Genomic DNA, 12,796 nt, shown 5'->3' with positions numbered 1-12,796 from the left:
GACCCTGGAAAACCCTAGTTGAAGCCATCAGTCTAAGAGACTCAGAATGTTGTTTTCCAACTCAAGTCAACTCCAATCAAATTAATTTCCTCACTCCACAACATTTCCCCCCCCCTTACCACCACCAATAACCAATTACCAAGTTTAACCAAAATAATTTTTGAAATTTATCCAATTCACACCACCTTCATTATTACTACTCAGTCCCAACTGCTTCCATTTCTCACATGGATGACTATAATAGTCACATTGTTGTCATCCTGGTTCTACTTATGTCCTGGGCCAACCCATTTTTCTCAGGATGACCACAAAAGTCATTTTATTTTATTTATTTTATTTTCTTATTATTACTAATGTGGATATTTTATTTTTTTTAAATAATCTTCATTATGTTATGTTAGTCATCATACAGTATATCCTTAGTTTTTGATGTAGTGTTCCATGATTCATTGTTTGTATATAACACACAGTGCACCATGCAAAATGTGCCCTCCTTAATACCCACCACCGGCCTATCCCAGTCCCCCACCCCCCTCCCCTCTGAAGCCCTCAGTTTGTTTCCCAGAGTCCATGAACCATGAGAGACTATGGACTCTGGGAAACAAAAGTCATTTTACACACAATGTGCTCCTCTCTCTCTGTCTCTGTGTGTCTCCCTCACTCTTCCTCCCTTCCTCCCCAAATACACACCACTTAAAACTCTTAAAATCATCTTGTTGCTTTCAGAATCAACCAAAAGACTTAACATGGCCTTCAGGATGAACATTATTGCTCCTCTTTGTCCCCTTAGGGCCACCGTTGTCCTGCTCCCTGGGCTCCAGCTGGAGTGGCCTTATTTAGCTGTTACAGAGGCCAAGCACCTTTTGCCTCAAAACTGGCATGAATAGTACTCTTTTGCCTGGAGCACTCTCTCTCTATGCCTACCCCTCGATTATCCCTAGGTAATGCCCACCGTCCGTTCCGAACTTAAATGTTGTTTCTTCAGAAAGTACTTCCCTTACCCCTGATGGAAATTTGGTCTCCCTATTATTCTCTGATAGGACCCCATTTTTTTCCTCACAACACTTAGCATAGTTGATAATTATGTATTCATGATTAACTTATTTTATTATTCTATGTATCAAAGGTGTGTATAACTGCTAATCAAAGCTTCTAATTAGTAATGGTGGACCAAGAAGACAACATTCTTGAGGAAACTACAGCCAAAACAGAGACACCTGACATTTAAGTTTACTTCATAGATGTGCACTTTATCTAAGCTCCAGAAGATCTGTTTGGCCTATAGAATCCTTCATACCTCCTGTCAGCCAGTCTTCTGACATTTGCCACTTGCCCTTGTCCCACTACGATAACTAAGTTCCGATGAAAAGAACGACTTTCATTTCCCTGTCTAAATTATGCACATCCTCAAATCTGTGGCTTCCTTTTCTTCACATACGTGAATTCCTACTCATCCTCAAAGGCATGGCTCAGGTGTCCCATCCACTGGGAAGAATCTCCGGACTACAGCACCCTGAAGGTTGCTTTCCACAGTAACTTGACCTTGTTTAGAGCTTGCCTCTTACCATACTGTCTGTAATTTGCCCATTTCGTCCTTTAGACTTTAGAACTTAAAGATACTCCTGATGTTCAATACGATGTTTGGCACATAGGGAACATGGTAGGTGCTTGGTGGAAGTAAAATGGAAGAGAGAAGGGAGAGAAGGGAGAAAGGGAAGGAAGGAGGGAAGGGAAAAGAAAGGAAAAGGGAGTTTACGAGGGCTGAAGAAAAAGAAAAGAAAAGGACATTTTGTGAGAATCCCATGAATTTAGCGGAGAGAGATGACATAAATTGAAAATCAATACCAATTAGTATATGATTAGGGAAGAGATGCCTGATAGCATTAATTAGTGCTGTAAGAGTCCAAACATTTTTTTCTGGGAAACCTGATACCAAAAAAAAAAAAAAAAAAAAAAAAAAGTGAGGAATAAAAACTACTAGAGTTAAAAAAAAAAAAAAAGCACAATATGAACATTAGGGAGACCCATTCGTTAGGCAGTCTTCACGCGTCAAAAAGGAGTGGAAAGGGGACACCTGGGTGGCTCAGTCGTTAAGCATCTGCCTTTGGCTCAGGGCGTGATCCTGGAGTCCTGGGATTGAGCCCCGCATCTGGCTCCTCTGCTAGGAGCCTGCTTCTTCCTCTCCCACTTCCCCTGCTTGTGTTCCCTCTCTCACTGGCTGTCTCTCCTTCTGTCAAATAAATAAATAAAATATTCAAAAAAAAAAAAAAGGAGTGGAAAGGAACACTGTGAGCCTCACCTTTGACAGCAATATATTCCCCGAACAAAATGTGATATGTGGAGAGGTCCATTTCTAGGACACTAATATCAAACAAAGCAATCTAAGCCAAGGGCCTTCCCAGACCTGCTCCAATCCTGAATCTCCAAGTGGCTCTGCACAGCCCGGGACAAAAATTCATATTCTTCGTTACTGATCTTTTGGCCCTGCTCTCCTCAGATCCACTTGAGGAGGCTCATTTCTGACACGCACAGAGACTGCAATCTTTGATTTTGGTGCTGACTTGACATCATATTTCTAGGTAGGCAGTGGGCAAGATCTCCCTCCATGGTCCCATTACAGCTGCCTCTTCAGGGAGAGAGCTAGGAGTACCGGCCCCATTTCCAGACAGTGAAATAGAAGGCTCAAGGCAGGGTGCCAGGCACTCTTAGGATCGAAAGTCCTTGCTCTACCTAACGAGCCCTACTCTCTAGGCCTCCTTGAGGGAAGGGGAGGCCATCATTCAATTTGATTTAGTTCAGTTCAACAGTCACTTTGTCATCATCATTCTCATTGATGACATTTATTGAACTTGTACTAAGCGCCTGGCACCATGTCTCATTATCTCTTCTAATCCACACATATCAGCCATTTAATATAGGTCCCATTTATTTGCCACTTTGCATTTTATATATTAGAAAGCCAAGGCTCAGAGAGTATATACTATTCCTCTAAACCAGATTTAAACCCAGATCTATCTGACTCTATAGCCCGAGTTCTTAACCACTGGGTGCCACTACTGAAACCACCATTCTACCACCTTTTATTTCTTCCCGTTAGCTTCTGTGGTTGCTTAAGTTTTCCATCTGGTCATCTGACTTGCTGCTTCATATAATTATAGGGATTGGCAAACATCTTCCCACAACCTGTTTGTATGAATAAGGTTTATTGGAATACCACTATGCACATTTACTTACGTGTTATCACCTATGGGTGCTTTCATGCTACAATGGCAGAGCTGAATAGTTGTAACAGAGACCACATGGCATCGAATGCTGCAAATATTTACTATCTGACTCTTGGTAAAAATAGTTTGCCAATCCCTGATACGCTAAGCAACCACTATGCTAAAACCTTAACTTCTATTTTCTCGTTTAACTTACACTACAATTGTGTGTGTGTGTGTGTGTGTGTGTGTGTGCGTGCATGTGTGTGTGTGTGAGTATGTGTGTAGGGGGTACTCAGATCAATCCTATTTTACGAATAAGGAAACTGAGTCTCAAAAAGCTCAGAGCTAGTAAATGATAGAGCCGTAATTCAAACACAGGCAGTCAGGCTCTAGAACCCATGCTCCTAACCATAAGCTACAGATGTCTGTTATGGGGCAAGCTCTCCACTGGAACTGCTCATATGATGCTGAACAAGATATGGCACTTCCCATAGAAGCCCTGCTGAAGATGAGAGGACAGCAGCCTCGGTGATGAGTACCCTGATGGAAGAGAGCTGGGCTGGGGCTGTGGGAGCCTGGGGGATACACACTTGTTTGTGCTGATTGCAACTGGGACACACAGAGGAGGTTGGAAGGTAATACAGTCACTTCTGACAAGAAGAATATTGCCCCAAATCTACTGACAATTGCTTGGCCAATTGATTTTCTAATAGTCTTTATCTTAAATAGTAATTTAAAAAAGTGACTTGGTAGCCAGGCTACCCCTTGATTTCTAAGTGAGCAGCTTTGTAGGGAATGGTTTTTGTTAGAGTCATTAATCCACATTCAAGGGAGACAAGCTCGTCTCTCTGAGAATCTGTTACCATCTTACATAAAGTTGGAGAACATGAAAGTGGCCTGGGATTCCGGAGTCATCTCTGTGCTCCCTGACAGTGCAGTGAGCCTGTCCACATGGCCCTGAAGGGTGGCCATCTAGACAACATTTTCATGGACAGGGACCTCATGGGTCACTTCACTGCACTGTTGGATTACTTGGGTTTGGGTGAATTTATGTCTTTAGCTGAAACGCAATTGGCATTCTTGAGGTATTCTACTATGGAGTTCTGGTTGTTTTCAGAAACATTGCAGAACAATGCCACTCCCCACTTGATGTGGTAGTGAAGTTTTCAAAGGGAACATCATGTTTCCCCCAACCATTTCTCTTTTTTGGGCTAAAGAGTTCACAATCCTTCAATCATTTTTACTGTGATACTTTTTTCAAATCTCATCATAATTCTCTTTTCTCTTGGAGTTGAGGCCGGCCTGAAATTTTAGATTTGCAAAAAAATCCATACTGAATATCCTTATGATAAGTTCTTCTTAGAGCTGAAGTTTCTAGTGATGATGTTATATACTTCCTAGCACTAAGTAAAGATAATGGCATGTCTCATTGGGTTTTCATTTCCGCCACGGGTTACTAGGAAGCTCACAGCAAAGTTTATGCTTGATTTGTCTCCTCTTTCCTAATTTGATTTTTTGGCTCCTATCTCCTGTCAATTACTATTGCTTTCAGTTTTATTGTATCTATTTTTTTATGTAAACTATCTCATATATCCACTTCTTTTTTATCAATCAATTTTCTCACCCACTATGTGCAGCAGCTTTGTTGGTTCTCACACTTTGATAATAATGATAATGATGATGTCAAAGTAATGATACTAGTAATGATAAAAGGAGCCAACATTTATTAAGTGTCTCTGGCCAGACAGATAATTTTCTGAATGCTTTACAAGTGTGACATCATTGAAACCTTACAGTCATCCTATGAAGTAATATTATTAGCCATATATTATAGATGGGAAAACTAAAGCACAGAGAGGTTAAGTAATTTACCCTATATTATAGATTCAGAAAATAGCAGAGCCACTTTGAAACCTAGACAGTCCATCTTCAAAATTATGGTCTTGTCCACTGTGCTATACTAACTAAATTATCAGACCACTTCAAGCCATTCCACATCAACTCTGGGCCCAAAAGTTTCTGGATTTCATCCTAGGGAATATTGATGTGGGCTTTGAGGAGTTGTGCACCATTGCCCCCAGTAGTGGTGGTTTCTGGCTTCTTCATTGTCTGCCTGCATGCTCTGGGTACTCCTCCCAATTCTGTGCCCTTGTCCAACAAGCCAGACTCAAACACAGCCCTGGGATACAGAGAGACAGCCCTAGGCATTGGCCCAGCTGGGATCATGGAGGGTGGCCAGGCTCTGGCTTGAGACCATATCATTTTATAAAGGACCATGTCCAGGCAAGACAAGGGCAAGGTGGGACAAGAACAATGCACAGGCTAGAAAACAGGAAAAAAGGAAGATGGGAAGCCAAGAGGTCTCCTGGCTAATCCTTACTATATCTATTATGAGCCAGATACTTAATTATATAAGCCAGTTATTCTCATTCTGAAAGGAGGAAACGGAGTTCACAGAGATTAGGTGACTTATTCTAGGTCATCCAGCAAGGAGGGTGTAAACATGGGAATAACTCTTTGTGGGAAAAAGGTCTCACCAAATAAGTATAAGTGTTTGATTACAGAAGGTGGAATGTCACCCCTACTCCTCGGGGCTGTGGTTAGAGTTGAGGATATGGAGGGAGGGTAAGACCCCCAGTGGCTGGAGTCTGAAGAATGCAAGGCACACTGGGGGACTCCAGGAGTGTGATCCTGCTCTCAGCACAAGAGGAGGCTGCTTCTCTCCATGTTAGGCAGTGTGGGGAGGGACTTGGCTGAGTGCAGATGGCAAAGAGTGAGAAGCCTCTGAGCCCTCAGGAAAGAGGTGCATGTACCCAGCTCCGTGCCTTTCTCCGTTCTCTACCCTGGAGGGTGAAAATGGGGCAGGGGGCTGGGTTGGGTATAGTCTGGACGGCTGCCAGAAGGTAATGCCTGGCTCTCTGTGCATATGTCCTTGCCCTTGCAAGAAGGAAAGGAGGGAAGGAAAGCAGAAAGAAAGGAAGAGAAAGAAATAAAGAAGAAAGAAGGAGGAAGAAAGAAGATATTGAAACACGACCTTTTATGCTTTTGTGATTTGCCCAATATCAGTGTGTCACAGGAAGTCCTTGTTCTTAGGCAAACACTGTGGGCCCATCAAGTGAGAGGCAATGAAAGGTGTCCTCATTGGCCTGTGATTTGCATGGGAGGCAGACAGGGCTTCACCACTAGCACCGGCAGACAGCATGTGGGAAGGCCAGAAAGGGACACTGGCTTCAGGAATAGTCTGAGGTCCATATAACAGAGGACCAGGAAGGAGTCAGGAGGAAATGGACAACAAAAAGCCATAGAGAACTTCTTGGTCCCTTGGGAAAAACCAGTCTCACAAAGAACAACAAAACAAGAGGAGACATTTTATAGCATTTTCCCCTTAAACTTCATTTTTATTAATTCCACCTTTAATGCTACTTGAGATTTGCCACAGCCCCCAGCAGGGACTTTCAAGTCCTACAGTTTTGTGCTATCTCTGTGTAACCTGGGGGCCAATACTTAGTGGTAGTCATGGTAAGAATAAGAACAGTGGTGGCCATTGTTTATTGAGCACCTACTCAGTGCCACATATGATACTGGCTTGGCACACCATTTGCTCATCTCAGAAATGAAGGGTGGGCTCTTTAATAGCTCTGAAGTCCTCTACTTCTACAACTGCTGGCTGCCACTGAGCTCTCAGTTCATCTGTGATTAGATCAGACCATAAACATCCCCCCCTTCCCTTCTCCTTGTTAAAATTCTGCAGTGTAGGCAGGGATCCAGAAGTGGAAAAGCCTTCATTGCAGTTGCCTGCCAGTGCTTTGCAGTACCACAGTGGATGGAGCACTGCAGAGTCCAGGGCTTGACAACTGTCCCTGGAGTGTGTGTGTGATGTGTGTGTATGTCAGAGGTGGGGGTCCCTGGCAAGCCCAGGCTATAAGCTGCTTCTGCTGGCCCTCACTCAAGGCAGCTCTGGTGGTCACTCAATTTCTTCCAGGCCCCAGGGAAGCTCCCTGATCTAATAATGGTTTGAGGTCCTTGGGTACTGCCAGACCACACTCATTTGGTCAAATCTTCTTTCCTTCTACAGTTTCCTCATCTGCAAAATGGAAGTGATAATGCCTGGTCTTGGCAGAACTTATTGTGTGGCCAAAATTGGCTGGTAAATCTGAAAACACTGTGAAAACATTAGCATTGCTACTAAAGAGTGTGGAAGGGTCACTGGATCCATTCTTATTTTAGTGTAAGTACAAGCATTTTAATCAAGCAAATATGTCCAACGGGTTTACACAGGAACATAAATCTTTTTGGAATGGGAAGACTTTTCCAATTTATTCATAACAGCTGTAGATAATCTATAGGATGAAATTACCAAATGTAATCTCAGACTATATAAGATGGAAACAGAGTTTCCAGGTACCACAGAACCAAAGAAGGTGCTTCTAATGGGGAAGGAGTTTTCTGCCTTCCACTGCCACTGGATCCCTCCCCCATACTGAAGCAGGAGGCATCAAAGCCTCGACATTGAAAAAGAACCTAGAAGTGACCTGAGCCAACTCTACCCTATGAATGAATCTGTTTATAAGAATGCAAATCACTGGTCTATTTGTTGGCTTTTCTGGCCTGGAGCTGATGAAGAAAGGGGGTGAGGCATAATCACTCAACCCTGAACCCCCACTCCCAGCTGACATATAGTTATTCCTCTAATGATAAGTCCAAAAGGGTCCAGATTCTCCCATATGTCTGAGCAGGCAGTTTTCCCAGTGTCTGGTCCCAGGAAGAATAAATCAAATTCTTTCAAGTCAAAAGAGTATAAACCTAAAATGTGGTGGAAAATGTCCCCAGTGATACAGAGAAATAGAAATGCAGTGAAAGATATCAGAAAAACCTTCTGGAAATGCTGAGTAAAATACGGAGATATATCAAGCTATTGCTCTTTCCTCTATGAGAAAAAGTTGGACAAACTGGCCAGTACTTGCATCTGATGGTAGTAAAACTTCAACCTAGAGAAGGGAAGCCAGACATGACCTTTCAGAAGAAGAAGCACCCAGTGCCTCTAGCCAGGGGGACATGTGGACAAAAGAACTATCCCTGCAAGGGCAGGTACCCTAAGGTTTGTAGGAGAGGCAATTCCAAGAGATAGTGAGTTTCCACCCTTGACAGTGAACAGCCATAGGAATGAGTCACTGACCCACATGTGCTTACTAAAGAGACAGGAGAGAAGAAGGGAAGAGAAGGGGCTGGTGAGGAAGAAAAGGAAGGGAAAAGGGGACAAGGATGAGAAGATAGAAGTGTGATGTAGAAGAGGGGACAAGAAAGGTGGCAGGGCAAAGACAGTTGTGGGAGGAGATGAGGAGAGAAATCAGGAGAGAGAGCAGGAGTAAACAGAAGAGGAGAAGGAGGGAAGGCAGAAGATGGGAATAAAAGGAGGGAGGAGAAGGAACAGAGGAGGAAGGTTTCTGCTGGATTTGTAACATTTTCTTTCTGAAGCTAAGCTGTGGGTTCACAGTGTTTGTTATGTCCACTATAATCTCCTCTATGCTGTTTTGCATGCCTGAAACATTTTATAATTTTCTAAAAAAGGAAGAGGAGGAAGAAAGAGACTAAGAATGAGGAAGAGGTAGAGGGAGATGATAATACTATTTTCCCTGCTTTCTTTGACAAATGGAATGAGAGGGTTGGCGTGGTACAAAATAATATCATTGGTGGCTTCTTCATCCATGTGAGAGGTCTTTGGGAGCATGACGTTGGTTTTGTTCACTAGGTCTGGTTCCAAATGAGGCACCTGAACCTGAACTAGATGGAAGCCATGGTCCCTCTACCATCCTCACTGCTGCATTGGAAGATCAGAGACTCCAGACTTGGCACCCAGTTCCATTTCTGCTTCAACTCAGTGTGTCACCTAAACAGTTCAACACATGTTCTCTGAGCTCCTGCTCTGTGCCAGGAGCCATGCTGAGAACTAGGATGCAAACCAGTAACCCCTTTCTTCTTGAAGAGTTTATGGGTAGAGGAGAACTGCTCAGAGCCCTGGCTTTCCCATCTGTAGAATGAGGGGGTTTGCTTCAGTCATTTTCGATCTGGGTTTGCTTGAAGCCCTAGGATACCAGGGTGTGACTCAGAGTGACTGGAGGAGCACTGAGTGCCCCCTTCTCTAGAACAGCTTAGCTTTATTCTGTCTCAGATATCAGGATTGGGCTTAAGCTTGGATTTAGAAATATAATTTCACTGCTAAAGAAGATCTGAAAACCATTGAATTCAATGGTCCCCAAGATCTAAAGTTTTAAGTTCTCTGTTCTATTTCTAAGGTCATATGATTCTTTGAAGACTCTAATGATAAGAATTCATTTGTTCACTCATTCAACAAATGCTTATTGAGGTTCTCAATAAATGCAGACAAAGAAAGACAACCAACAAATAAATAAAGAAGCTAATAAAATATGGCACTGGCCACAGAGGACACGGAGGATGGAGAAGAGGAGGGCATCCTGGAGAGGACATTTTTGGAGCTGAGGTGTCATCAGTGAGAGACCAACGTTGAAAAGATCTGGGAGAAGGGTAGTCCAGACAAAATAAATAGCCAGTGCAAAGGCCAGATGATGAAAATGAATCCTACATGTCCAGGACTGGGAGATCTAGGTCATAGAAGGCAAGGGTGAAAGTGGTGTGACGTGAGATGGAGTCAGGAAGGTAGTCAAGGCCAGGTGATGTAGGTTCTTGCAGATTTTGCAAAGAGCTTGGACCTTACTTTAAATTCAGTAAGATGTCTTTGGGTAGTTTCAAAAAGGGCTCTGATGCGATCTGATTGAATTTTATAAAGATCACTCTGGCTGCTATGTGGTGGATGGATGGTAAAGGGGGCAAAAACGGAGACCTCTCTTTGGTGGGACAGATGATAGATAATGGAGACGTGGGTATAAATAGCAGAAATTGTGAGAAAAGGTCAAGAGAGAAATGAGAAATGAGAAAAAGATTTCATTATCACTACATATCCAATACCTTTCTAGACTCCAAATACATGAGTTTTGATCTTAACCTCGCCTCTCAGTGTCTATTTCTGCCCCCAAGTACACCTATGTTTAGTAATTCCAGAAGGCAAAAAGAAAGCCAATTCCCTTTCCCTTTGGTTTCTTGACCCTTTCGGGAAAGTGTAGACTCAGACAGACCCAAAAAATTTACCAGCTCTCTTTTCCTTATTGAGAAGGCTGTTGGGGTAATTTTCAATTGAGAGACAAACAAAGGCTTGGACCACAAACATTAACTCTTTAATCTCAGTTGGGTAAGCAGTAATGCTTGCCAACAGATCTGACCGAACAGTTAACTGAATTTAAATGGAAGGGAATCTAAGCTTGGATGTGAAGAGCCACAAGATCCAGTGGTGAGTGATCAATAATTATTTCTGAAGTGTCTCCCAAAAAAACTTGGCACTGTGCCTCATACTTTGCAGAATACAAAAGGACCATAAGACATAGTCCTTACTTTTATGAATGTACCCTTCAGCTAGGGGAAAATAACCAACACATAAAATAGAGGTCTGGCCAGCCAAATGGAGTGGGCAGATGGGGGTTGGGGGTCTCCACTAGAGCCCCAAACTGGCATCAAGGGAGTTTGGGTTCCAGTTCCACTTTTGTGACTTAGGACAAACCATCTAATTCTTCTGGAACTGATTCCTCTTTCTTAAAACAGGGGTAATGCTTCCCAACCTTCCTAGTAGGGATTACATGGGATTTGAAAATACTCTGTAAGTGGTAAAGTGTGGTATAAATAGCAAGGGTTATTATTACTGACTCTAAGTACAGAAGGTGAAGGGAGATGGCAATGTGTCAGCAACTAGAGCCTTTTCTGAAAAACAAAAATCTAATCAAGCCCCTCCTGCTCAAAAACCACCAATGACTCCCCGTTGCCTAAAGCTGAGGTTGGTAAACTATGCCCCGCCCCTCAGGCCAAATCTGTTCCAATGCCTATTTTATAAATGAAGTTTTACTGGAATACAGTCACAGCCATTGTGGGCATATTGTCTGTGACTGCTTTCCTGCCATAACAGCAGTTCAACAGTTGCAACAGAAATTGTATGGCCAGGAAAGCTGAAAACATTTACTATCTGGCCCTTCAGAGAGGAAAAAAAAATGACAACAACAAAAAAACCTGCTGACTCCTAACCTAGAAGATAAAGTCTAACCCAATTTAAAATGTAAAGTCCCTTGATACTTGAAGCAGGATTTGAATATATAAAAGGAATCAAATATCTTCCTCCAAGTCATCCCCAACGCTGTACACCATTCTGTACCACTTGCAAGGGACTCATTCCATATGTGGCGACATTATCTGGTACCTCTTTAGTGCTACAATGGGGATCGAGTGTTACTTTCTTTTGTGTGTGTGTGATCTCTATAATGTTTATCATTGTCCCCAGGTCATAACGTGTTCTCAGTAAAGTTTAACCAAATTCAATCTGAGTCATAAACAAAGCAAATAGAGTACGTTAAAGGACGGACATTTCATTTGCCCCAGAGACCTACTCATGATATAGCATTGATAACATATTATTAAAAGGGAAAGCAATTTGTAAGTGAATTAATCAATTTGCTCTTAATTAATTAGTTGCACAAATGTTTATTCCATGACAACAACTATTCCATGCCATAGAAGCTAAGGCAAATTAGGTAGTATGGGATTATGTTCATTGCTTTGACAAGAAGGAAACACCTGTTCTGTGTCAAGCTGGAGGTAAGGACCAGGGTTCAAAGTGGACTATGACCATCTTCTGCTCTCAAGGAGCCTGCAGTCGAGTTGGGGAAGCTGAAGGTCAGCAGATAGTCACTGTACAGGGAGACAAGTGCAACGCCCAAGTGGTACAGAAAGCATGGAGGTGGCAGGGAGATGGACAGTATTCCTGGGAATGCTATCATTGTACGTTTGCTTCTATATATTTACCTACGGTTTACTCTCCTAAGGAAAAGTAAGTGAGCCAAGGCCCACTCCCATGTATCCCATGGTCTCCAGTTGGGATCTATCTGATGAGCTAACATTGACTGTGCTGACCATTTTATATAGATAATACTATTTAATCCTCACAACAACTCTGTGTTGTTTTACAAAGGCCAAGTTACTTGTTCCAGGTTAACAGTCAGAAAAGAAAAGATTCAAGCCCAAGTCAATCATCAGCTAAAAGCCTAGGCTCTTACTCCTTTATTGTAGATCTTAATTAGATGGCAGAAAAGAGGACCGGGAGTCTATTCTAGAGAAAGTCTAAAGTTTCTGATCTACAGAAATAGTATTAAATGTTTCTGTACTTACTAAATGGACACTTATTTCATGAGGACTATCCAATGTGGACCAAAGGCATGGCTGGAACATAAACAGTGTGTGCTCAATAAGTCAATAATCAAGGGAGAAGAGAATAAAGCGTTGCCAAGATCAGCAAAAACTCCTAGCCACTGGGCGTGAACCAGACTACTGCAACTATCTCCGGGGAGTGATTCTGGACTCCAGACAAGATATTAATTAAGCCCTAACCACCAAGGGCTAGGGAACTCCCTATCGATGGCCAGCTGGGAGCCTGTGGGACCTGAGGGCTACAGAGGGTCGTTCCCTTTAGCTAGCTG

At 42.7% G+C, this 12,796-nt stretch overlaps 1 protein-coding gene across 5 annotated transcripts in view; it reads right to left on the bottom strand.

Moving 5' to 3' along the window:
* The window catches only part of DOCK2 (dedicator of cytokinesis 2), a 406,900-nt gene that overhangs the window by 172,512 nt on the left and 221,592 nt on the right, over window positions 1-12,796 (bottom strand). The gene's annotated exons all lie outside the window — the stretch shown is intronic.

The sequence above is a fragment of the Ursus arctos genome, unplaced genomic scaffold (assembly GCF_023065955.2).
Source record: "Ursus arctos isolate Adak ecotype North America unplaced genomic scaffold, UrsArc2.0 scaffold_15, whole genome shotgun sequence".
Taxonomy (NCBI): Eukaryota; Metazoa; Chordata; class Mammalia; order Carnivora; family Ursidae; genus Ursus; species Ursus arctos.
This window is presented reverse-complemented; position numbering and strand designations above follow the sequence as displayed.